Raw genomic sequence first — 24,604 nt, 5'->3', positions numbered from 1 at the left:
CCCATGAGCCTATATATATCCATGCTGTACAATCACAATGCGTCCAAAACAAAAGTCATCATGTTTCCTAGTCTAAACTGCGTCCCCTTTCTCAGTGACTGATACCACCATCCCCTCTCTTCATAGCAGAGGTCAAGGCAGCTTGACCTATACCTATACCTCAGCCAACACTGGATTGTGATCATCTGTCTCCCCTACTAAAAAGGTTCCCCCAGAATAAATAAAATGTTCCCCTAAGGAAGAATCAGCTCTTATTCACCTGTGTTTCCTCAGTACCTATAGCATGGCAAGACAGATGCACAAATATTTGAGTGATTATTCCCATTTTGTGCATTTCTTTCCAGTCTTTTCCTATACTTTTTGAAGCAAGATGTGACTATTCTATATACACTACTTTACACTCTATTTTTTCATTAATCATTATAGTACAGAAAATTTCCCCTTACTATTATTAAAAATTCTATGTGGATCATTTTTAATGGCTGCATAATATTACACGAACTAGCAGCTACTGCTAAGCACTGACTATGTGTCAGGAACAGTATGGGCATTTTACATACAACCTCACTACATCCTCACTTCATAGATGAAGAAACAAAAGCTCCAAGAAGCAGAGTCCTCTGCTTGTGATGACTAATGAGCCACAATAGACCATGAGCCCATGAAAGGCAGAACTTAACGTCTTTTATGTACAAAAGCAGGCCCTCCAACAACTGTTGAAAGAATTAAAAGAATTAACTATTTACAAGAATGTATGTCTGGCAATTAAAAAGAGATTTACTTGCCTTATAAAAAGCTTAATCTATCCTTTGCATATCTCAGCACATTGAGAAGAGGACATTAATTAAACACCATGTTAGATGCATTACAAACATCCTATTTAATTCTAACAACTCAAAAAGAGAAGTAACGCTGTACCACCCGCCATGATAGGAAGCCAGCCATTATCTTTTCATAATACAAAGATATATTTTCTACTTCCTACTTAAGAGAAATTCTTTTTTATAAACTGTGTATTGTTTTCTTAAATGGATAATCAGCTTCCCTACTTGCATTCATTCCAAGACAGAAATTTACTTGAATAGAAGTTATATATGTATGGATTTTGATGTGAGTTCTATACAACCATCAGTCTCCATCCTCTTGATCCATTTATATAGAAGCAGAGCACACACGAACAGCCCAATCAATGCAGTGGTTATTTCCGAAAACAGTGCTAGTTCTAGTTCAGTCACTCAGTCGTGTCCAGCTCTGCTAACACAGGAGTAAAAACTGCCCTGGTGTGAGAGATGTGCATGTGTGCGTGTTTGCGTGTATGTGTGTGTGTGTGCACATGCATGTGTATAGAAGTTAGTGGGAGAACCATGACCAATAAGAGCATAAGCGCAGGTTAGATCAGAGAGCAGCTCGGCAAGGCCTGGCCTTTGGAGGCATTCCCTAGCGTCAATTCCAGCTCTATCACTTACTGTTTGCATGACGTTGAGCAAGTTCTCTAACGTCTTTGTGTCTTATCTCCTTAGCTGTGAAATGAACATAACAGTAATATTTATCTCACAGAACAGCATGACTAAATTAGTTAACGCTTGAAGTGCTTACAGCAGTGACTCATAGAAATTGCTACATAAGGGTTTCCTGAGAAACATGAACAGACAATTCAGATAATATAATAAAACACATGGAAATTTTTTTCCACATTAATAATCAAAGAAATACAGATTGAAATAAAGACACATTTCTACCCCTCAAATTGGCAAAAACTAATTTTTTGAAGGTAAAGTGATATATTTATTACACTGAATATCACTGCCCCCTCACCACATGTCTGTAACAACTTATCTCTAAGTACAACACTTTTCAGCCTAGCTTTTGATTCAATTTTAAATCAAAACCAGTATTACAATTTCAACATATCAGAGATACAAGGCCAATTTTCTTTACACATATACTACACTTACAAGTCAACAGGAAAAGACCAATAATTCAATTAAATAAAAATGGCAAAGAATATGAAAGACTTACAAAAAAAGAACTACAAGATAGCTCACACATATGAGAGATATTCAATACAATATCATTACTAGGTTAGTATAACAAAAAAATAATTTTAAAGAAACTATTATTATTATTTCTTAATACCAAGTACAGGGAAAACTCATTGAACTTGTGGTTTGGTTCAGTTCAGTCGCTCAGTTGTGTCCAACTCCTTGCAACCCCATGAATCGCAGCACGCCAGGCCTCCCTGTCCATCACCAACTCCCAGAGTCCACCCAAACCCACGTCCATTGAGTTGGTGATGCCATCCAACCATCTCATCCTCTGTCGTCCCCTTCTCCTCCTGCCCTCAATCTTTCCCAGAATCAGGGTCTTTACAAATGAGTCAGCTCTTTGTATCAGGTAGCCAAAGTATTGGAGTTTCAGCTTCAGCATCAGTCCTTCCAATGAATATTCAGGACTGATTTCCTTTAGGATGGACTGATTGGATTTCCTTGCAGTCCAAGCGAGCCTCAAGAGTCTTCTCCAACACCACAGTTCAAAAGCATCAATTCTTTGGCGCTCAGCTTTCTTTATAGTCCAACTCTCACATCTATACATGACTACTGGAAAAACCATAGCCTTGACTAGATGGACCTTTGTTGGCAAAGTAATGTCTCTGCTTTTTAATATGCTGTCTAGGTTGGTCATAACTTTTCTTCCAAGGAACAAGCATCTTTTAATTTCATGGCTGCAGTCACCATCCATAGTGATTTTGGAGCCTGAAAAAATAAAGTCTGACACTGTTTCCACTGTTTCCCCAACTATTTGCATTGAAGTGATGGGACTGGATGCCATGATCTTAGGTTTCTGAATGTTGAGCTTTAAGCCAACTTTTTCACTCTCCTCTTTCATCTTCATCACGAGGCTCTTTAGTTCTTCAATTTCTGCCATAATGGTGGTGTCATCTGCATATCTGAGGTTATTGATATTTCTCCCAGCAATCCTGATTCCAGCTTATGCTTCATCCAACCCAGTGTTTCTCATGATGTACTCTGCATATAAGTTAAATAAGCAAGGTGACAATATATAGCATATTGACATATTGCTTGACATATTCCTTTTCCTATTTGGAATCAGTCTGTTGTTCCATGTCCAGTTCTGACTGTTGCTTCCTCACCTGCATACAGGTTTCTCAAGAGGCAAGTCAGGTGGTCTGGTATTCCCATCTCTTTCAGAATTTTCCACAGTTTATTGTGATCCACACAGTCAAAGGCTTTGGCATAGTCAATAAAGCAGAAATAGATGTTTTTCTGGAACTCTCTTGCTTTTTCCATGATCCAGCAGATGTTGACAATTTGATCTCTGGTTCCTCTGCCTTTTCTAAAACCAGCTTGAACATCTGGAAGTTCATGGTTCATGTATGGCTGAAGCCTGGCTTGGGGAATTTTGAGCATTACTTTACTAGCATGTGAGATGAGTGCAATTGTGTGGTAGTTTGAGGATTCTTTGGCATTGCCTTTCTTTGGGATTGGAATGAAAACTGACCTTTTCCTGTCCTGTGGCCACTGCTGAGTTTTCCAAATTTGCTGGCATATTGAGTGAAGAACTTTCACAGCATCATCTTTCAGGATTTGAAACAGCCCAACTGGAATTCCATCACCTCCACTAGCTTTGTTCATAGTGATGCTTCCTAGGGACCACTGGAACTTGTGGTGTTACTAATTAATACACATTATTTAAAAGGCCTAGAACTTTAGAAATGTTTGTACTCTGACACAGAAATTAATTACAATAATCTATCCTAAGAAAATAATTCTAAGTATTCAGCAAAAATTTATGCCTGAAGAAAATATTTTCTAACCTGTTATTCCATAATAGCAAAAAATCGGCAACAGAAAATGTCCAACCACAGTGGAATGGCTAAATAAAAATATTACATGGAATATAACAATGGAGAAATTATTAAGAACTTGTAATAACATGCAAAATACTTTAATAACAAAATAGTACACAGGATACATAAGAGATACACAAAAAATGTTAATAGTGGTTATCTCTGGATATAACTATATGTAATTTTTATATTTTATTATACTACAGTCTCTTAAATTTTCTAAAATGAACATTTCTGCAGAAAAAATTTAAGTCTCATTCATAACAAACAGAACAACTTCCCAGAGATTCCCCACTTCCTATTGATAAAATCTCTTTACTTTTACACTTTAATCTCTCATCATTTTCTCCATCAGACCCTCCTTAGTATGGTCACTCTAAATGAACAAGTCGTGATGTTTTCTAACTTGTTTTTGTTTATGGCCTTGAATTCCTTCCTATTTTTTTCTACCAGGAGAACACCTATCCACACCCTATCACGGCTACTCTGTGATTCCACAGCCTTCAGAAAGGAGACAGAAACAAATGAGAAAAATGACCTTAAAGAACAGCACTGTGGGACTTCCCTGGGTGGCCCAGTGGTTAAGAATCTGTCTGCCAATGCAGGCAACAGGGGTTGGAGCCCTGATCTGGGAAGATCCCACGTGCCGAAGAGCAACTCTGCCAGTGGGCCACAACTGCTGAAGCCCGTGTGCTCTAGGGCCCAGGAGCTGCAACTACTAAGCCCAGAGCCTAGAATCTGTCCTCCACAAGACAAGCGGCCACAACTGAAAGCCTGCAACCACAACAGAGTATGCCCCACTTACTGCAACTAGAGAAAGCCTGCATGCAGCAATGAAGACCCAGCGCAGCCAAGAATAAATATAAATAAATAAATGTTTAAAAAAAAAAAAGATTACATGAGACAAAGAAGGATGTTATATATTTTTTTATATATTTTTAGAAAAGAACAATTCTGTGCCTTATTCATCTCCTCTCCTGCCAGTGCTTGGCATGTAAACAGGTGTCCAAAACACATCTGCTGAACAAATACGTACCAGTTACCAAAGTGGTGAGCTCTGAACTAGCCTGGGCACCTCTGCCTGTAAAGGGCTGGCTTTATTTTTGTTTATGTGGGATGTTAGTTCCTCAGCCAGGGATCAAACCCACACCACCTGCATTGGAAGCATTGAGTCTTAACCACTGGACCACCAGAAAGTCCCTGTAAGGGGCTTTTATTTGTTTAAGGAAAGCCATCTCTGAAGAAGTGAATGAGGAACCAGACAGGCCTAGGCTTGACACAGCAATGCTGAACAAGCTACTAAAATGCTGAGCATCTGCTTCCTCACTTGCAAAACAGAATTAAACCCAGCAGCCCCACAAGGTCACTGTGAGGATTCAGTGAGACAGATGTGAAACAGTGGCATGAAAAGGGAATGTTAATTCATCAATACAACTCAAATGTTAGCTCCTCTCCCTTCTGCTGAAGGCATTAAAGCCATGCTTTCTGTAAGCAGCCTGGGGGGACAAGGGTGACACATCTCAGAACCCCTGGGCTAGTAACATACAGCATCCAGGTCCATACTTGTGGCAAACTGTCACTCATGTCCTCTCAGACTTTATACCTGCTTTCTACATCAATCGCTGAAGAATGGCAACAGCTGCCAGACCAAATTAAGAGGGTTACTTTGATGTTGTCTGCTACACATATCAAAGTCACTGGGCAGACACCCGAGACCAAGTTACAAGACTTCGTATATCCGTGAGCCCTATAAGTGGCAGCTCCCACACAGGAAGAGCCAAGGTGCAGCTGTCACAGTGGCAGGTTGCACAACCTCCGGTTACAACAGCCATCTTCGCATCTAGGAATACCTATCATGATATCCGTACTATGAACACCACACACAAGGCAGGTAGGGTGAGTCACGAAAGGTTCTGAGGAGGGAGGCAGAGGAAGCAGACGGGAGGGGCCAGGAATTACCAATGTGTTTACTAGCAAGTCAACTATCCTTTCTATCAATAATTTTCTATGCTTTGCTTCCTCTTCATAAGAAGGTGGTACCACTACGCACCTCACAGATAGTATTCTGAGGATTAAAAAGGAGAGCATGCATGAGCCTCTGGCACAGGGAGGACGGTATTTGTGACCATTCCCACCGCCCACACACAGATGCTAATGCCGCGCCTGCCCATGCTGAGTGCCTCTCTCCAATACCAACCCTGATAGATCTGAGTTCACCTTGACAGTTGTTCTCAAGTAATACCCTTAATTCATCTAAAAAAAAGTGAAAGTGTTAGTCTCATGGCAGGTTCTTTTCGCCACCATAGACTGTAGCCCACCAGGCTCCTCTGTCCATGGGATTTCCCAGGCAAGAATACTGAAAAGGGTTGCCATTCCCTTCTCCAGAGAATCCTCCCTGCCTCCCTTCTTGATTTTCTTTGAGAGCTGATAGTACTTACTGCAAACACCAGAACTCACTCTATTACCAATCCAGTTAGACAGTACACAGCACTAGCTGCCACAGGCCCTCAGTTCTAAAGGAAGATTAAGGGCGTTTTCTGGGGAAAATAAAAACAAGTAAATTTCATAAGAACAGATAACACATCTGCTTAGTTCCCTACTGTATTCCCAGCACTTAGTATAGAGTCTAGCATGGCAAGCATTCAGGAAACATTCTAGATGAATAAATGCACCCATCTGATTCTATACCAAATACCCCTGACTACCAACTGGCCCTCTAATTATTTGAGAATCTACTCTTAATTCAGGCACTGGAGGGATTAGGGAGCCAAGACCAGTGTGAAAGTCATGCCTATGGTTCTTCGTGGGGTCAAGCAGAAACAGATAAGAAGCTATATCTTTTGAAACCAGAACTTAAGAGATCACATCAGCAATTTCAGCTCCATAATCACAAGCTTCTTGAAGACATGGACAAGATAACATAACTCTCCTGTGCAACTGGTGAGCCCACTACTTCCCAACATGTTGGACCGTGTTCCTCCTATGCTGCAGACAAGTAAGTCTCACAGAATCCAGATTAACTGACTGGATTAATGCTCACACTTTCACCTTGCCTTGGAACACACAACCTCAAAGTCTGGGCGTCAATAACCCTTTGCTTTCTTAAATAATTGTTGAGAATCCCAAAGAATTTTTGTTTATATGGGTTACATTTATTAATATCTACTTGATTTAGAAATTAAAACATTTTAAAAATATTTATTGTCTTAAAATTAATAATAATAAACCCATTACATCTTAACATTTTAATTTAAAATAACTATATTTTCTTAAATATAATGAGAAGGTTGGCATTATTTTACATTTTCTGCTATTTTTTTAAGTGTTTGGTTTAAAAAAAGATGATTCTCATATCTGCTTTTTTATTCACTATATTGTGATATATGTTGTTTTGGTAGAAGTGTATGAAGAAAATCCAACCTCACAAAGACAAGTAGTTGGAAAAATGAGAAATATTTAATAGAATTTTTTTTTAGATAATTGTGGATATTCTTTTTTTATACTACACCAAAACTCAACAAGTGGTGACTGATTAAAGGTTAGGTGCAAGGGGGAATCAGAAACTATGTGGATGACATCTTTATACTCTATCACATTTGTCTTACACTTTGAAAGGCTCTGTTAGCCACGAGTGACTTTGTAAGGTCATATATTGATCATTAAGAAAATATTCATTCACTAAGTTACACAAATCTTCCAGATGTTGGCATATTTCAACACAGAATATTTTTTAATAATTATATTCATAAATAGTACCACTAACCTCATCAGGAAAGTCTTTTATAAAACTTTTTCTTTTGTGTTGGGAAGTGGAGAGTGAAAAAGTTGGCCTAAACTCAACATTCAGAAAACAAAGATCATGGCATCCAGTCCCATCACTTCATGGGAAGTAGATGCGGAAACAGTGCAAACAGTGTCAGACTTTATTTTTTTGGGCTCCAAAATCACTGCAGATGGTGACTGCAGCCATGAAATTAAAAGATGCTAACTCCTTGGAAGAAAAGTTATGACCAACCTAGATAGTATATTCGAAAGCAGAGACATTACTTTGCTGACTAAGGTCCCTCTAGTCAAGGCTATGGTTTTTCCTGTGGTCATGTATGGATGTGAGAGTTGGACTGTGAAGAAGGCTGAGCGCCAAAGAATTGATGCTTTTGAACTGTGGTGTTGGAGAAGACTCTTGAGAGTCCCTTGGGCAAGGAGATCCAACCAGTCCATTCTGAAGGAGATTAGCCCTGGGATTTCTTTGGAAGGAATGATGCTAAAGCTGAAACTCCAGTACTTTGGCCACCTCATGCGAAGAGTTGATTCATTGGAAAAGACTTTGATGCTGGGAGGGATTGGGGGCAGGAGGAGAAGGGGATGACAGTGGATGAGATGGCTGGATGGCGATGGACGTGAGTTTGAGTGAACTCCGGGAGTTGGTGATGGACAGGGAGGCCTGGTGTGCTGTGATTCATGGGGTCCCAAGGAGTCGGACACGACTGAGCAACTGAACTGAACTGAACTGATAGCCGATTAACAATCAATGATGTGATAGTTTCAGATGAACATCAAAGTTTCAGCCACACATACACATATATCCATTCTCCCCCAGACTCCCCTCCCATCCAGGCTGCCACATAACATTGAGCAGAGTTCCCTGTTGCACTTTTTTTTGTTGTTGTTTGGCAAAGCTGCGTGCATTATCTTAGTTCCCTGACCAGGGATAGAGTCCCTGAAGTGGAAGTCCACAGTCTTAATCACTTGACCACCAGTAAGTCCCAGAAAAGTCTTTAAGTATTAAAAAGGTACTGAAACTCATGTAAGAATTAAAGATTTTTAAATTAAAAAAAAAAAAAGCTACTGAGTTCATATGGCAGATACAACTTCCCAAATTCTAATATTCATGTGAAAGCTCAGTTTTATCATTGGCAACAAACACTGTCAATTGTTATCCTTGAAGAGACAGACTCATTTTATTCATTTTGGGGCCAATATCTGCCAAGTACTCAAGTTCAAATAACCATAGTTTGACTGTCAGTTATTTTTTCAAGTATATATTGTGTTCCATGAAAAAAGCTGCTAGTTCAGTTTGCAAGTCTAACTATTAATTGCATAAGTGCTTCTCCTTGAGAAACTCATCATACTTCATGTAGCAGAATACATTATGCATACTTTCCCCAATCACACAGAATATTAAAAAGATCTATTCTCAAAGGGTTAAGATTTAATAAAGTTAACAATGTTTATGACTTCATCAAGGCTAGTCTTAAGTAAAATTGACATTTCTTTCACTGTGTGTGTGGTGGTGGTGAAGAATATGATAGAAACTAGTACAGTTTGATACCCCTAGTTTGATTCATGCTAAGCCATCAGCAGTTTTACCCACCATTGCTTTGCACTATCCATGAAAATGTCAAAACATCTCAACATTACTATGAAATGGTAAATAACATCTCAAAATTACTATGAAAAAAGTTTTGACCTTGAGGACCACAGGAGTTCACAGGCACCACCAGAGGTCTGCAGACCACATTTTAAGAATTGCTGACTTTACAAATTCTGATTTGTCCCTGCAAGCTGCCCAGACTCTGAAAAAGAGAAGAAAGATAGCTTCTTAATATGTTACAAATTAACAAGTGAGGACACAAAGGACCATCCAGTAAGAGGTTCCCATTCTTCAACTACAGACAGTTTCAACATATCCCAATTCACATAATTCAGATTTTCTCAGACAGGACTTTAGCAAGGGGTGAGTGGAAACTCCCAGCAGGGATCTACAGATCTATTGCCACTTATACAACAAAAGAAAAGAGCTCCTGTCTGATTAGTGGCTTCAGAATTAAAATTTCAGAGTAGTTGAAGCTTGCCTTAACTGATCCCCATCCACCTTTTGGCGCACTCACCAATCTCCCTGCCTTCCAACTTCTGCCCCCTAACCACTTGGTACATCCAGCCTGCCCATCCTCTTTCGATGTTACCCCCCTTATTTTCCCATTCTTAATTAATGTGTTCATTTGCTTTATCTTGTTAGTTTAATTACTTTTTTTCTAATTCACACCAAGCTGCACGTGACTTAACTTTCCCAGAAAAGTTTTATTTTTAAAAGGCTACTTTGGGGGCTTCCCTGGTGATCCAGTAGTTAAGAATCCACCTGCTAATGTAGGGGACACGGAGTTGGATCTCTGAGCAGGGAACATCCCACATACCATGAAGCAACTAAGCCTATGTGCCACAACTACTGAGCCTGTACATTAGAGCCATGAGCCCCAACTACAGAAGCCCCCATGCCTACAGCCCCTGCTCCACAACCAGAGAAACCACTGCAATGAGAAACCTGCGCACCACAACAAAGAGTAGCCCCCGCTCGCCTCAACTAGAGGAAGCACACATACATCATTGAAGACTCAGCATAGAAATAAATATATATGTATATTTTTTTCAAAACAAAAAAGGCTACTTTTTGGCCCAAATGAAATTTTAACTACTGAGATTTCCTTTCATATACTATGGAGTGTTTAGGGGCAAGAGTCTTCCCTGATGGAGGAATAGAAAGGTCATGCTAGGAGAGACAGATAACATGGTATTATGGAAAGAACATAGACTTTGGAATTACACAGGCCTGTGTCCAAGTTACAGATCTACTTTTATGATCTGGGGGAAGTCACTTGACCTCTCTGGGACTCAATTTCCTCATGTGTAAAATGTAATGATAGATAATAACTTCCTTGCAGAGTTCCTGTGAGTATTAGTGACTTTGTATATAAACCCAGCACAGTCTCTGTGAGACAGCAGGCACTCAGTAAGTGGCAGCTATTATCTGGTTCTGTGTTAGGGAATTCATCTTTAGAAGCATCAAGTAATAGTCTTCCGCCCCACCACTACCTCCTGATCCTAGAAATGAGCTCTCTGTCCTAATTACCATGTCTCTCTCCAGCTGAGTCTCTTCTCTGTCATTCGATTCCTTTGGAGACTGGGCTGAGACTATAAATACCTAGGACAGCTTCCCCAAGCTACTAGGAATGAAGGTTACCTACCTATACTTCCTGACCTGGAGGGATCCCCTTTTTTACAACAGAAATGATGATGCTGTGCACTTGATCAGATTCTTCATAATGCTTGACTACTGAGTCTTTGGGATTTTCTGACCCATAAACAAAAAACTGAGACCATGGTCCTGGGAAGAGGCCACTTTACTCTACCTTTATTTCCTTGGGATTTCTAGCCATATGCAACTATTTTCCAATGGCCCCTTTCATGGATCTTAATCATTACTGGTCTTTATATGTCCTTAACACAGTTTCTGAATACATCTCAATTTATATTTAGTTAAAAATATTATTTGGTGTGACTTTCCAGGAAGGAGGCAAATTTGCAAAAATAATAAAGTTACCATAAAACTAGCATATACTGTACTTGTAACGAGATTCAAGGTTAGTAGAAATAATGATTCCAACAATAGGAAACTCAGAGTAATACCTGAGCTGTAATAAACTAAAGGCTAAAGGTAAATAGGATTGGCCCTAGTGGAAAGCCCTGTCTAAATGGAACTAAGAGGTAAGAGGAATCAATTGGTAAGAGATTACTGAACAACAAAAACCTTGAGGAAGAAAAATAAAAGCCAGACACAATAGATTAAATAAAATGTACCGTCAGCAGATATAATTTACATATTAAACAGAATCTTACCTACCTGATCAAGTTCAAGCAAAAAAATAAGGAACAGATATAGATTTAAATAACTTCTTTACCTGGAAGAAGTTGAAAAACAAAGGGGGAAATGTAAAAAAAAAAAAGTTATAACCAACAGTAGAGTCTCTTACCCACTTTGTTACTTTCCTCCTCAAGCAGCCTTCTCCTCTGAACAATTTTTAGTCGTTTTTATGTAATCAACAAGATTCTCCCTGTTGACAGTGAGATATTTAAGAGTATCTGAAGTCTCTTGATTCTCTTCTGTCTTCAGTGATTCACCTGTGTGCCTTCATAAAATATATTCTACATATTTAATGACTCAGTCTACTCCACAATAAAATGGGTTTAGTACTAACCATGCTTAAAAAGGCACTGGAATACTTAATGTTTCCAAAACATGTGCAAACCTGAGAAAAAAACACATCCTACTATGGTCAAAGTATTATTTATTTTTTGGTCAAGTAACTTTTAACCAACAAATCTGTTACAAAAGTCATATGAGCAAGATTACATGAATTATAATGGCAAAAACTTAAAATTTTACATGAAGAATAAGAGTTACATGTGTCAAATTTATAATGCTAAAAAACTTTTGCGGGGGCATTTTATTAGTTATTTTATTTGATTCTTTAAATAGTGCTATAAAATTGGTGTCACTGTTGCAATTTTACAGGTAAAAAATGTGCGCGCTTGTCCAAGGCATGTTAACAGAGTCTGGAGTCAAGTTCAGAGCTTGTTGTTTCCAAGGTGCTTACATTTCACTAATATTTAAAATTACCACTAAATAACTTTGAAATTACTGAATAAAAGAGAATTTAAAATTACATTTACATACAAGTTACAAATCGCCTGTTATTAATACTTCATAAAAGTGTAGAACCACATTCCTCCAGCGTAAAATGAAAAAGACCACCACTTTCGCCTGGAGTTCATAGAAATCATCAAAGAGGAGAATATCTTCTTAAATTAGAGATATTTCCAGCTGTTGGAACAACTAGAGCATGCAGCACATGGTCCATCCAAGGATGACTTCAGTGCACATGTATATTCAGGCAGACTAAGAATGACTAAAGAAAATCTTGCCTCTGCCTTGGCAGGCTCACAGTCCTAGTGGTAGCTGCATAGAGTGATTCTGTGAGTCTGAATACTTTCCTGAAATTGAGGGGGGATGAAGGGTGAAGAGGCAAGGATATTCACATGAGATCGCAGGTAAAGACAGCAGTTGAGAGGCTCTTATGGTCCAGGTAAGGAAATGTAAGATAAGGGTTTGGAGAAGAGGACTTTTTTGTGTGATACTATGTGTCAGTCTCCATTTTTGACCATTTTTTTCCAAAATAAAAAAATAAATTGACCTATTAAAAGAAAGAGAATGTCTTCTTGTCCCATTCTCACATAACTACTAAAACAGTAGGCTTTCTATCATACAGAAGTACATTTAAAGATGTCTATCATTTCTATAGGACTAAATATAGCATTTTGATAAAAATGAGAGAACGAGTTCATTCACACAACCTCAGTGGCCTTTCTCTTACACTTCTCTGAACACCACCTGTGCCCCAGTCTGAATCCAGCTTCTCTGGCAGCATACATTTAAAAAGACAAGAATCCTTTCAAAGAATGGTGGAGTGTATAAAGAGGGACTTAAAGGAAAGGGCAAGGAAAGCTATAGCTGGAAGACTGCCTGGACAAAAGTCAATTCATACTCTAATGCTCATTTTCTAAGACTAAATAAAAAGTTTATCACATAAAAGTATAGACTCTTAAGACTTCCTTATCTGCTTAGTTTTAGAAGTAAACCATTTACAGTCTGTTATAAAAACAACAACAAAAACTTGTCCAGATTTAGAAAGCAAGTTCTAAAAGTAAATTATCAAGATTCTAAAATTATCAAAACATGATATGTGAAATTATAGAATACATACTCTCTAAATTTCAGAGTACACATGAACCCACTTCAAGAAACTATTTTGAGACTTTCCTGGTGGCACGGTGGATAAGAATCCACCTGCTGATGCAGGGGACACAAGTTCAATCCCTGATCCAGGAAAATTTCACATGCCACAGAGCAGCTAAGCCTGTGCACAACCACGACTGAGCCCAAGCTCTAGGGCCCCATGAGCCATAACTACTGAGCCTGTATGCTCGACTACTGAAGCCATGTACCTAAAGCCTATGGTCTGCAACAAGAGAAACCACCATAATTAGAAGCCCTTGTACTGCAATGAAGAGTAGCCCCTACTTGTCTCAACTAGAGAAAGCCTGTGCATAGAAAAGAAGACTCAGGGCAACCAAAAATATTTAAAGAAATTTTTTTTAAAAAGAAACTATTTTGTAAGTTATTTTAACTCTGATTAAACTTAAGCATTGTTCCTCAGTATAAGATTAAAGATTTGTATTGAATATCAGAAGTGCCAGTTTCTAGGGTATTCTTATTAATAAAACTAGAAAATGATAAAAATTTTGTCTGTAAAATAACCACGTGGGAAAATGGCAGTGGATCTAGATATCAAGCAGTGGATAAATTATAATGAAACATCATTTACTAATCCCAACTGCATACTTCCGACTGCCCACTGAAACAAAAATCATATTTTCTAAAAAGATCGGGCAGGGGGGCGGTGTATCTATAAAACCCACACTTCACAGTAGGATCATAGTAAGGATGTGTTATGCAACAAGCAGGAAATGAACTTCTATATAACTTTATGTAGAATTTAATTTCCTTGTGGGTATTTCCCCATTTGAATTAATGCAAATTACATTACTCATCCTAGAGAGAAATATGAATCAATCAGGCCAAGTACAAATATAAAAATGAAGTTTCTCCACTCTGACTCACTCACATCACTACTGTCAAATGAGATGATAAAAATAAAAGCTGAAGAAAATAACCTGGGGAAATACTATTCCTAGGCAAACTTTTAAAAAATAAATGTGAACAGCCAAATATATAAGTTGTACCCCCCTCAGAAGAAAGTCATTGTTTTTACCAGGAGAGGTACCCAACCATCCTTCATGGCCAAAGACGTTGAAAATTAATTTCCATATTAATTGGTGTGAATATGAAAACAGCTTATGTATTGTATATATTCTAAAAAGCTAAGGAGCTGGTATTTGTCAAGGTAAAACCAGAAGACATTTGTCCAGAAGGCCTGGTATACCCAGAAACTATTCAGATAATGACACTAATAAGTATTTGCATACTTATTAAAATGTATAATTTTATTTAGGGCTTCCTAATAAAAACATACTTGGTAGGCTTCCAAGTACTTTTCCATAGACTTGAAATTACCCGGGCCTCATAATGAAGCTGTGTGTTTTACAGGTGTAGTAGATAAGGTGGCACTGCCGTCATCACCCTGTTGTTGAGGAAACTGACATTTACAGAAAGGGAACTGAGGCATTTTTCATTCAGCTGTTCCTTCTGCTGTACCAGCATGAGGATGGCGCTATGAAGGGAGAGGCTAGATTAGAATAAGAAACCAGTTTTTAATAGGGTCAATTGTGCTTGGAAGAGAGACTGATACTTGTTAATTGCCATCTTCCTAAGATTCAGAATTGACCAAAGGAAGATCACCATCCCAGGTCTTAAGTCTTGACAGGAAAACAGGAAGAGCAAATAGTTTGTCTGGTCGCTTGGATGGTAAAGAATCTGCCTGCAATGCAGGATACCTGGGTTTGATTCCTCGTTGGGACAATCCCCTGAAGAAGGCAATGACAACCTCCTCCAGTATTCTTGCCTGGAGAATCCCATGGGCAGAGGGGCCTGGTGGACGACGGTCCATGGGGTCGAAAAGAGTGAGCCACTGAGCAACTAACACTCTCTTATTTAACCAGCAAAATGGCAACCCACTCCAGTATTCTTGCCTGGAGAATCCCATGGACAGAGGAGTTTGGTGGGCTACAGTGCACGGGTCACAAAGAGTCGGACACGACTGAGCAACTTCACTTTCACTAAATAGCATTTACTATGTGTCAGGCACGTTCTATGGCTTTTATAAATATTTATTAATTTAATCCTTTACAACGAACTTCTCAAATAGTACTATTATTATCCATATTTTACAGATGAGGAAACTGAAGCACAATAGGTAAATAACTTATCCAAGGTCATATGGCTAATAGGATATAGAACCAAGATCCAAACTCTGACTTCAGAGTTCAGGCTCTTAACCATTATTTGGTAACACAAAAGGTTAGACAACCCCATCACCTCATAACTGAAATCATCTCAATCATCAACTAGTCTCAGCTCTTCATTTTAAACGTTAAACAAGGGAGAAGAATTTCAAAAGATCACCAGAGCTTGATAACTGAGCCTCCAGAGGGCAGGAATCACACAACAGATTTCTAAGACCCAGCCATTTTTAAAATTCTCTACCATTTACTGCCTATACTAATCATTTAGAATGTATTTTAGCATGGGTTATCTCGGATCATTTTTCTTTCTAAGCCTAAGTTCTGTCTTCTCAGTTTGAATAAACTCTCTAGGGATGGGACCTATGCCTCCTACCTCTGGGCAACCCTACTCCCAATATATGTCCCACACAAAGGGCGTCATATGGCGTCAGTAGGGATGAGGCCATAGGTGACAATGAAGCAGACTATGTTAAGGTGAAGAACAAAGATGAAATGTCCTGCCTACTTTAAATGTGTCCACTGCTTGCCCTCCTTCCCTTTGTTTATATTTGGAAAAAGAGAACACACACACACACAAAGAAGCCTGTCTCTACGTAAGGCTTCCAGAAAAAAAGCCTTCTGCATTCAGTCTCTCTGAGAAGTGGAAAATAAGTCAAGAGATACATAATCTGAGGGAAAACTGAACTTAATGAATTACCTGCACAGATGGCCAGTTACCTTTACTTAAGAGTCCACTGTATCTAATTTCAGGGCTACCCTGCGTATAATTTAAAGCTAAACTTCAGTGATATTTAAATGCCCTCAACCTTCCTACTAAGCACCCGACCAAGTCTGTCTTTAAATTCTCAACTTCAATCTGTAGTTAATTTGAGGAGGATTAAACCAATCCTCCCCAAGGCTGTGATCACTGAACTTTTCTAATAATCTAAGATCATGAACCAAATAGGAAGCACAGTTCATTCTTTGTCCATAAAAAACCAGAGCATAAAGAGATATTTATCCAAGCTAGGAGTACCTTAAATAACAATTCCATAGGAAATATTCCCTATTGACATATCTAAAAGGGCAGCAAATTACCCAGTTTGGTTAACTCCCCCACCTTATCTTCCCTGATCTTGACTACCTGACAACATCTAGGATTTTGCAAGAGCTAAGAAAAAGATTACTGAAGCAATATTTTGTTCTCAAATCAACAATTTCCAAGTACTCTGAAGCAAGTTACACTTACACATACCTGCTTCCTAAGGCGAAATCCAATTTTTACAGCTGAGCTCAAATGTCTGTTGAATTTCTCTCATTCAACAACTTGTCACCACCCTCGGAGGTTAAAGCCTTACCTCAGTATAGCATCTGCGCGTGGACCTGCTGAAGATGACCACACGGTGGCTGTGGAAACAGGCCCGTGCCTGGGCTCTGGGAGCCTCGAGGGCTGTGCTGGTGGGCCCTGAGGTGGCCACTCACCACGACGGCTGAGCTTTTTGGCAAAGTTTGACTAGAGAGATGATCCTTAGCTACAAGTAATAGAAGCAAAGATGCTAATTATCAGAAAGAAAAACACGATGATGCAGCTTCTAATATTAGGTTTACTCTACAAGCCTTATAATTTTAGCCCCAGGAGCCAAAATAAGGACTCTGAGGAAGGACTCTACCATGGATTACATCTTTAGTTCTGTCATCTGACTGGAGACTTCCGGCAGTTCATTCGCTATTCCCCACTCATTTCACCGTACTCAAAGATAGTTCTCAGGGGATCCTGACAGATAACAGCAAGAGGCTGAACCATCCCTGGAAGATAGAAGAGTTAGTAAGAGGCTCTGGACACTGAGGGCCACATATACCCAACCCTCACTCCCACTTGTGTTTGACACACAGAGGCCCCAAATCAGACATTATGTCCCCTTCTCATACAACTTGCTCAGGGACACAGGCACAGCCAGCTCAAACCAAGCCTTCCTCCTTTCCCTCCAGCTAATTCTTGGATAAGCAGACACAGGATCTTTAGGACACAGAAGCAGCCAATTAAAAAAAAAAACAACTTTTTTTCAGCATCTCTGTTTCTTCCCCAGACTTTGCTGGCGCCCAATCTGGCACCATAACCAACATGATCCAGCTGAATGGTATGTGATCCCCACATGACAGCTCCGTCATCCTGTGCAGCATCACCAGCCAAAACCACGGAGAGGTTGCTACCTTCCGCTTGTAAATGTCTAAACTAGCCGTCTTCTTCAGGGCACACACACAGACCAAACTCGATCCTACCCTTACTATTAACACTTGCTCTGCGAATTATTTCTTCTCATTTCTGCTTGTCTGAGACCTAACTGTTCTCCAATCTCTTCATCATCTTCATAGTTCATATTCATGATTACTAGAGAGGGAGTGAATATCTAGACGCATCATCTCATTTAGTGTTTACAAGGATACCATTAAGCAGGCTCTGCTATCTTATCACCTCTATTTTGCAAATAAGGAAACTTTCAGAGGTAAAGCAACCTCCCCAAGGTTCTTACAGTAAGTGATGGAGTTAAAATTCAAATCAGGGTTATAGTTCTCTAGAACAATACTTTAAAGTATAGTTCTTCTCTAGAACTATACTTTAGCAAAATTGTAATTAAGCTCTGGTTTTCATTTGTCTTTTCCATTTTGCTTATTTTAGAAGGCACAGTGGATACAAGGATAGTATAGTGGTAAAATTTCATAGAAAGAGAATCACAGGATAGGAGCATGGGAAAGACATTTGGGGCCACTAAACTAACTGATTCATTCTACTGATAAAGAAACTGAGGTCCAAACATGTAATTAATTGGCTTTGGAGTCAGGGCTACCACACAAACTTCCTATCCCATTATGCCTTATTGCCTCTCTTGACTTCATGGGGATGACTGATTCTAAAAGAAGGTGACAATTCCTTACATAACATCTATGCTAAAGGCCCCACCCTCCTATTAAGCTCAGATATTTGTCAATACACAGAACACAGTACTAAGTGCCATGGCAAGGAAAGGAATATCTTTCGTAATCAAAAGAGCTGCAGTCTTCCTGGGGAAAGACTATTCACCACAAATAAAAATAAAACAAACAAATAGACTGCCCAAATAAACATAATCATCAGAATTTTTCCTTAAATTCCACCTCTAACAAAGGCAAATATAATTTATTCACTTTATCATTTATTTTCAAAATTTCCCCCTCAATTTTGAAATAAAATTTGAAGCAGCACTGAAAGAAATATATTAAGTAAATTGTTGCAAGAACTACACAGGACCAAGTGGTTAGAAAAACCCATATAAAATAATGTTTCTTCTATTTTGCCCCAACTCTTCCGCCTGAGATCAATTCATAATATTTTGATCCATCACGTATCTACCGTCCACTTACAAAAACGCTAAAGCGTAATAAAAAAAGAAAATGCTCCATGCTTAAACATCTATAAGAATTATTTACATCAGTAAAAGAGATTGGATAGCCCAGAAACAGACATATATGGAACAATTTATAATAAAATATATCACAAAACAATAAAGAGAGAATGTATTTTTTAAATAGTATAGCAATGATGACTTGATAATTTGGAAAAAAGCTTTTCCCCTTATCTCTTACTATATGACAAAGCACGTTTTTAAATGGAACTTTACCAGATCTCTGAGGCAATAACTTCCTAAGCTTAGAAGTAAATACAAAGGAAAACAGCAACAGATTATACTGCAAAATAATAATAAGAGTAGGGTTATTAAGGCAAAAGACTGGCTTAGAGAAACTATTTACATTTAAAACAAAACAAAACAAAAAACAACAAGCAAATTGGTGAGAAACAGCACTACCATAATGATAAAATGAATAAAGAACAGAAATTCTTTAATAATAGCAAATGAAGCAACTGACAAACAACTAATCTCAAAAATATACAAGCAACTCCTGCAGCTCAATTCCAGAAAAATAAACGACCCAATCAAAAAATGGGCCAAAGAACTAAATAGACATTTCTCCGAAGAAGACATACAGATGGCTTACAAACACATGAAAAGATGCTCAACATCACTCATTATCAGAGAAATGCAAATCAAAACCACAATGAGGTACCATTTCACTCCAGTCAGAATGGCTGTGATCCAAAAATCTACAAGCAGTAAATGCTGGAGAGGGTGTGGAGAAAAGGGAACCCTCTTATGCTGCTGGTAGGAATACAAACTAGTACAGCCACTATGGAAAACAGTGTGGAGATTCCTTAAAAAATTGCAAATAGAACTGCCTTATGACCCAGCAATCCCACTGCTGGGCATACACACCAAGGAAACCAGAATTGAAAGAGACACATGTACCCCAATGTTCATCGCAGCACTGTTTATAATAGCCAGGACATGTAAACAACCTAGATGTCCCTCAGCAGATGAGTGGATAAGAAAGCAGTGGTACATATACACAATGGAGTATTACTCAGCCATTAAAAAGAATAAGTTTGAATCAGTTCTAATGAGGTGGATGAAACTGGAGCCTATTATACAGAGTGAAGTAAGCCAGAAAGAAAAACACCAATACAGTATACTAACGCATATATATGGAATTTAGAAAGATGGTAACGATAACCCTGTATGCGAGACAACAAAAGAGACACAGATATATAGAACAGTCTTTTGGACTCTGTGGGAGAGGGAGAGGGTGGGATGTTTTGGGAGAATGACATTGAAACATGTATAATATCATATATGAAACGAATTGCCAGTCCAGGTTTGATGCAGGATACAGAATGCTTGGGGCTGGTGCACTGGGATGACCCAGAGGGATGGTACGGGGAGGGAGGAGGGAGGGGGGTTGAGGATGGGGAGCACATGTACACCCGTGGCAGATTCATGTTGATATATGGCAAAACCAACACAATATTGTAAAGTAATTAACCTCCAATTAAAATAAATAAATTTAAATTAAAAAAAAGAAAGAAAGAAAAGAGCAAACCTAGAATAAAAAATGTCTATTGATTTTATTTCATAATCAGAAATGCAAATTAAAACAATGAAGAATCATTTCTTACATATTAAAAATGGAAATTCCCACTGGGGGGTAATTGTATACTGAGGACAGTCCATGGATATGAGGGGGTATGTAAATAAACTATTACTATTCTTTTGGAAAACAATTTGACAATGTGGATTGAAACGGAAAGGGCCATATATATATTTTAACCTAGCATTCTCACCTGGGTTACTATCTTAAAAGAAATCTAAAATAATGAAAATATTATACTGTATTCACAAAAATGATCCCACTTCCTAGTCTCATAAAAGCTTCCTGTAGATTTTAGTAATATAACTAGCATCACCTATGGAGAAGGCAATGGCACCCCACTCCAGTACTCTTGCCTGGAAAATCCATTGGACAGAGGAGCCTGGTAGGCTGCAGTCCATGGGGTCGCTAGGAGTTGGACATGACTGAAGTGATTTAGCAGCAGCAGCAGCATCACCTAGTTAATGGGAAACTTCCCTTTTCAGTACATGTTCCATAAATTCAGGAGTAATCATGATCAGTTCAGTTCAATCGTTCAGTCGTGTCTGACCCTTTGCCACCCCATGGACTGCTGCACACCAGGTTTCCCTGTCCATCACCAACTCCCAGAGCCTACTCAAACTCATGTCCTTTGAGTCAGTGATGCCATCAAACTATCTCATCCTCTGTCGTCCCCTTCTCCTCCTGCCTTCAATCTTTCCCAGCATCAGAGTCTTTTCCAAGGAGTCAGTTCTTCCCATCAGGTGGCCAAAGTATTGGAGTTTCAGCTTCAGCATCAGTCCTTCCAATGAACACTCAGGACTGATTTCCTTTAGGATGGACTGGCCGGATCTTCTTGCAGTCCAAAAGTCTTCAGCAACACCACAGCTTAAAAGCATCAATTCTTTGGCACTCAGGTTTGTTAGGGGCCAACTCTCACATCCATACATGACTACTGGAGAAACCATAGCTTTGACTAGACAGACCTTTGTTGGAAAAGTAATGTCTCTGCTTTTTAATACGCTGCCTAGGTTGGTCATAACTTTCCTTCCAAGGAACAAGCATCTTTTAATTTCATGGCTGCAGTCACCATCTGCAGTGATTTTGGAGCCCAAAAAACAAAGTCTGTCATTTGTTTCCCCATCTATTTGCCATGAAGTGATGGGACCAGATGCCATAATCTTAGTTTCCTAAATGTTGAGCTTTAAGCCAACTTTTTCACTCTTTTTCACTTTCATCAAGAGGCTCTTTAGCTCCTCTTCACTTTTTGCCATAAGGGTGGTGTCATCTGCGTATCTAAGGTTATTGATATTTCTCCTGGCAATCTTGAGTCCAGCTTGTGCTTCATCCAGCTTGGCATTTCACATGATGTACTCCGGATAGAAGTTAAATAAGCCGGGTGACAATATACAGCCTTGATGTACTGCTTTCTTAATTTGGAACCAGTCCATTATTCCATGTCCAATTCTAACTGTTGTTTCTTGACCTGCATATAGGTTTCTCAGAAGGCAGGTAAGGTGGCCTGGTATTCTCATCACTTTCAGAATTTTCCACAGTTTGTCATAATTCCCACAGTCAAAGGCTTTGGCGTAGTCAATAGAGAAGAAGATGTTCTATGATCCAGTTGATGTTGGCAATTTGATCTCTGGTTCCTCTTCCTTTTCTAAATCCAGCTTTAACATCTGGAAATTCATGGTTCATATACTGTTGAAGTCTGGCTTGGATAATTTTGAGCATTATTTTTTTTAATTTTATTTTTACTTTATTTTACTTTACAATACTGTATTGGTTTTGCCATACATTGACATGAATCTGCCAAGGGTGTATACGAGCTCCCAATCCTGAATCCCCCTCCCACCTTCCACCCCATATCATCTCTCTGGATCATCCCTGAGCACCAGCCCCAAGCATCCTGTATCTTGTATTGAACATAGACTGGCACTTTGTTTCTTACATGATAGTATACATGTTTCAATGCCATTTTCCCAAATCATCCCACCCTCTCCCTCTCCCTCACAGTCTAAAAGTCTGTTCTACACATCTGTGTCTCTTTTGCTGTCTTGCATACAGGGTCATCATTACCATCTTTCTAAATTCCATATATATGTGTCAGTATACTGTATTGGTGTTTTTCTTTCTGGGTTGCTTCAGTCTGTATAATCGGCTCCAGTTTCATCCATCTCATCAGAACTGATTCAAATGTATTCTTTTTAATGGCTGAGTAATACTCCATTGTGTATATGTATCACTGCTTTCTTATCCATTCATCTGCTGAGGGACATCTAGGTTGTTTCCATGTCCTGGCTATTATAAACAGTGCTGCAATGAACATTGGGGTGCATGTGTCTCTTTCAATTCTGGTTTCCTCGGTGTGTATGCCCAGCAGTGGGATTGCTGGGTCATAAGGCAGTTCTATTTGCAATTTTTTAAGGAATCTCCACACTGTTTTCCATAGTGGCTGTACTAGTTTATATTCCCACCAACAGTGTAAGAGGGTTCCCTTTTCTCCACATCCTCTCCAGCATTTATTTTTTGTAGACTTTTGGATCGCAGCCATTCTGACTGGTGTGAAATGGTACCTCATTGTGGTCTTGATTTGCATTTCTCTGATAATGAGTGATGTTGAGCATCTTCTCATGTGTTTGTTAGCCATCCCTATGTCTTCTTCGGAGAAATGTCTATTTAGTTCTTTGGCCCATTTTTGATTGGGTCGTTTATTTTTTTGGAATTGAGCTGCATAAATTGCTTGTATATTTTTGAGATTAGCTGTTTGTCAGTTGCTTCATTTGCTATTGTTTTCTCCCATTCAGAAGGCAGTCTTTTCACCTTACTTATAGATTCCTTTGTTGTGCAGAAGCTTTTAATTTTAATTAGATCTAATTTGTTTATTTTTGCTTTTATTTCCAGTATTCTGGGAGGTGGATCATAGAGGATCCTGCTGTGATTTATGTCGGAGAGTGTTTTGCCTATGTTCTCCTCTAGGAGTTTTATAGTTTCTGGTCTTATGTTTAGATCTTTAATCCATTTCGAGTTTATTTTTGAGTGTGGTGTTAGAAAGTGATCTAGTTTCATTCTTTTACAAGCGGTTGACCAGTTTTCCGAGCACCACTTATTAAAGAGTATGTCTTTACTCCATTGTATATTCTTGCCTCCTTTGTCGAAGATAAGGTTGAGCATTACTTTAATAGCTTGTGAGATGAGTGCAATTCTGCAGTAGTTTGAACATTCCTTGTCATTGCCTTTCTTAGGGATTGGAATGAAAATGGACCTTTTCCAGTCCTATGAACACTGCTGAGTTTTCCAAATTTGCTGACATATTGAGTGCAGCACTTTCACAGCATCATATTTTAGGATTTGAAACAGCTCACCTGGAATTCCATCACCTCCACTAGTTTTGTTTGTAGTGATGCTTCCTAAGGCCCACTTGACTTTGCAGTCCAGGATGTCTGGCTCCAGGTGAGTGATCACATCATCTGGATCATGGTCTTTTTTTGTATAGTTCTGTGTATTCTTGCCATCTCTTATTAATATCTTCTGCTTCTATTAGGTCCATACCATTTCTGTCCTTTATTGAGCCCATCTTTGCATGAAATGTTCCCTTGGTATCTTTAATTTTCTTGAAGAGATCTCTAGTCTTTCCCATTCTATTGTTTTCCTCTATTTCTTTATACCGATCACTGAGGAAGGCTTTCTTATTTTTCTTGGAGATGGTCTTAATTGCTGCCTCCTGTACAATGTCAGAAATCTCCATAGTTCTTCAGGCACTCTGTTTATCAAATTTAATCATAGTTTGGCCTCAGGCCAAACAATAGGGAGGGAACACAGCCCCACCCATCAACAGTAAATTGGATTTTACTGAGCATGGCCCCACTCATCAGAACAAGACCCAGTTTCCCCCACACTGAAGCTTCCATAAGCTTCTTATCTTTATCCATCAGAGGGCTG

At 38.9% G+C, this 24,604-nt stretch overlaps 1 protein-coding gene across 2 annotated transcripts in view; it reads right to left on the bottom strand.

Moving 5' to 3' along the window:
- TXNRD1 (thioredoxin reductase 1) overlaps positions 1-17,165 on the bottom strand; it is a 96,047-nt gene extending 78,882 nt beyond the window's left edge. Inside the window, exon 1 of one of the 2 annotated variants that reach the window (XM_005680561.3) lies at positions 17,020-17,165. The gene's annotated coding sequence lies outside the window, so the exon portion shown is untranslated. Of the gene's footprint in view, positions 1-9,335; positions 9,430-17,019 lie in introns of those variants that run through there. The other variant, XM_018048193.1, reaches the window with a different exon arrangement.

The sequence above is a fragment of the Capra hircus genome, chromosome 5 (assembly GCF_001704415.2).
Source record: "Capra hircus breed San Clemente chromosome 5, ASM170441v1, whole genome shotgun sequence".
In the NCBI taxonomy this organism is placed as follows: Eukaryota; Metazoa; Chordata; class Mammalia; order Artiodactyla; family Bovidae; genus Capra; species Capra hircus.
This window is presented reverse-complemented; position numbering and strand designations above follow the sequence as displayed.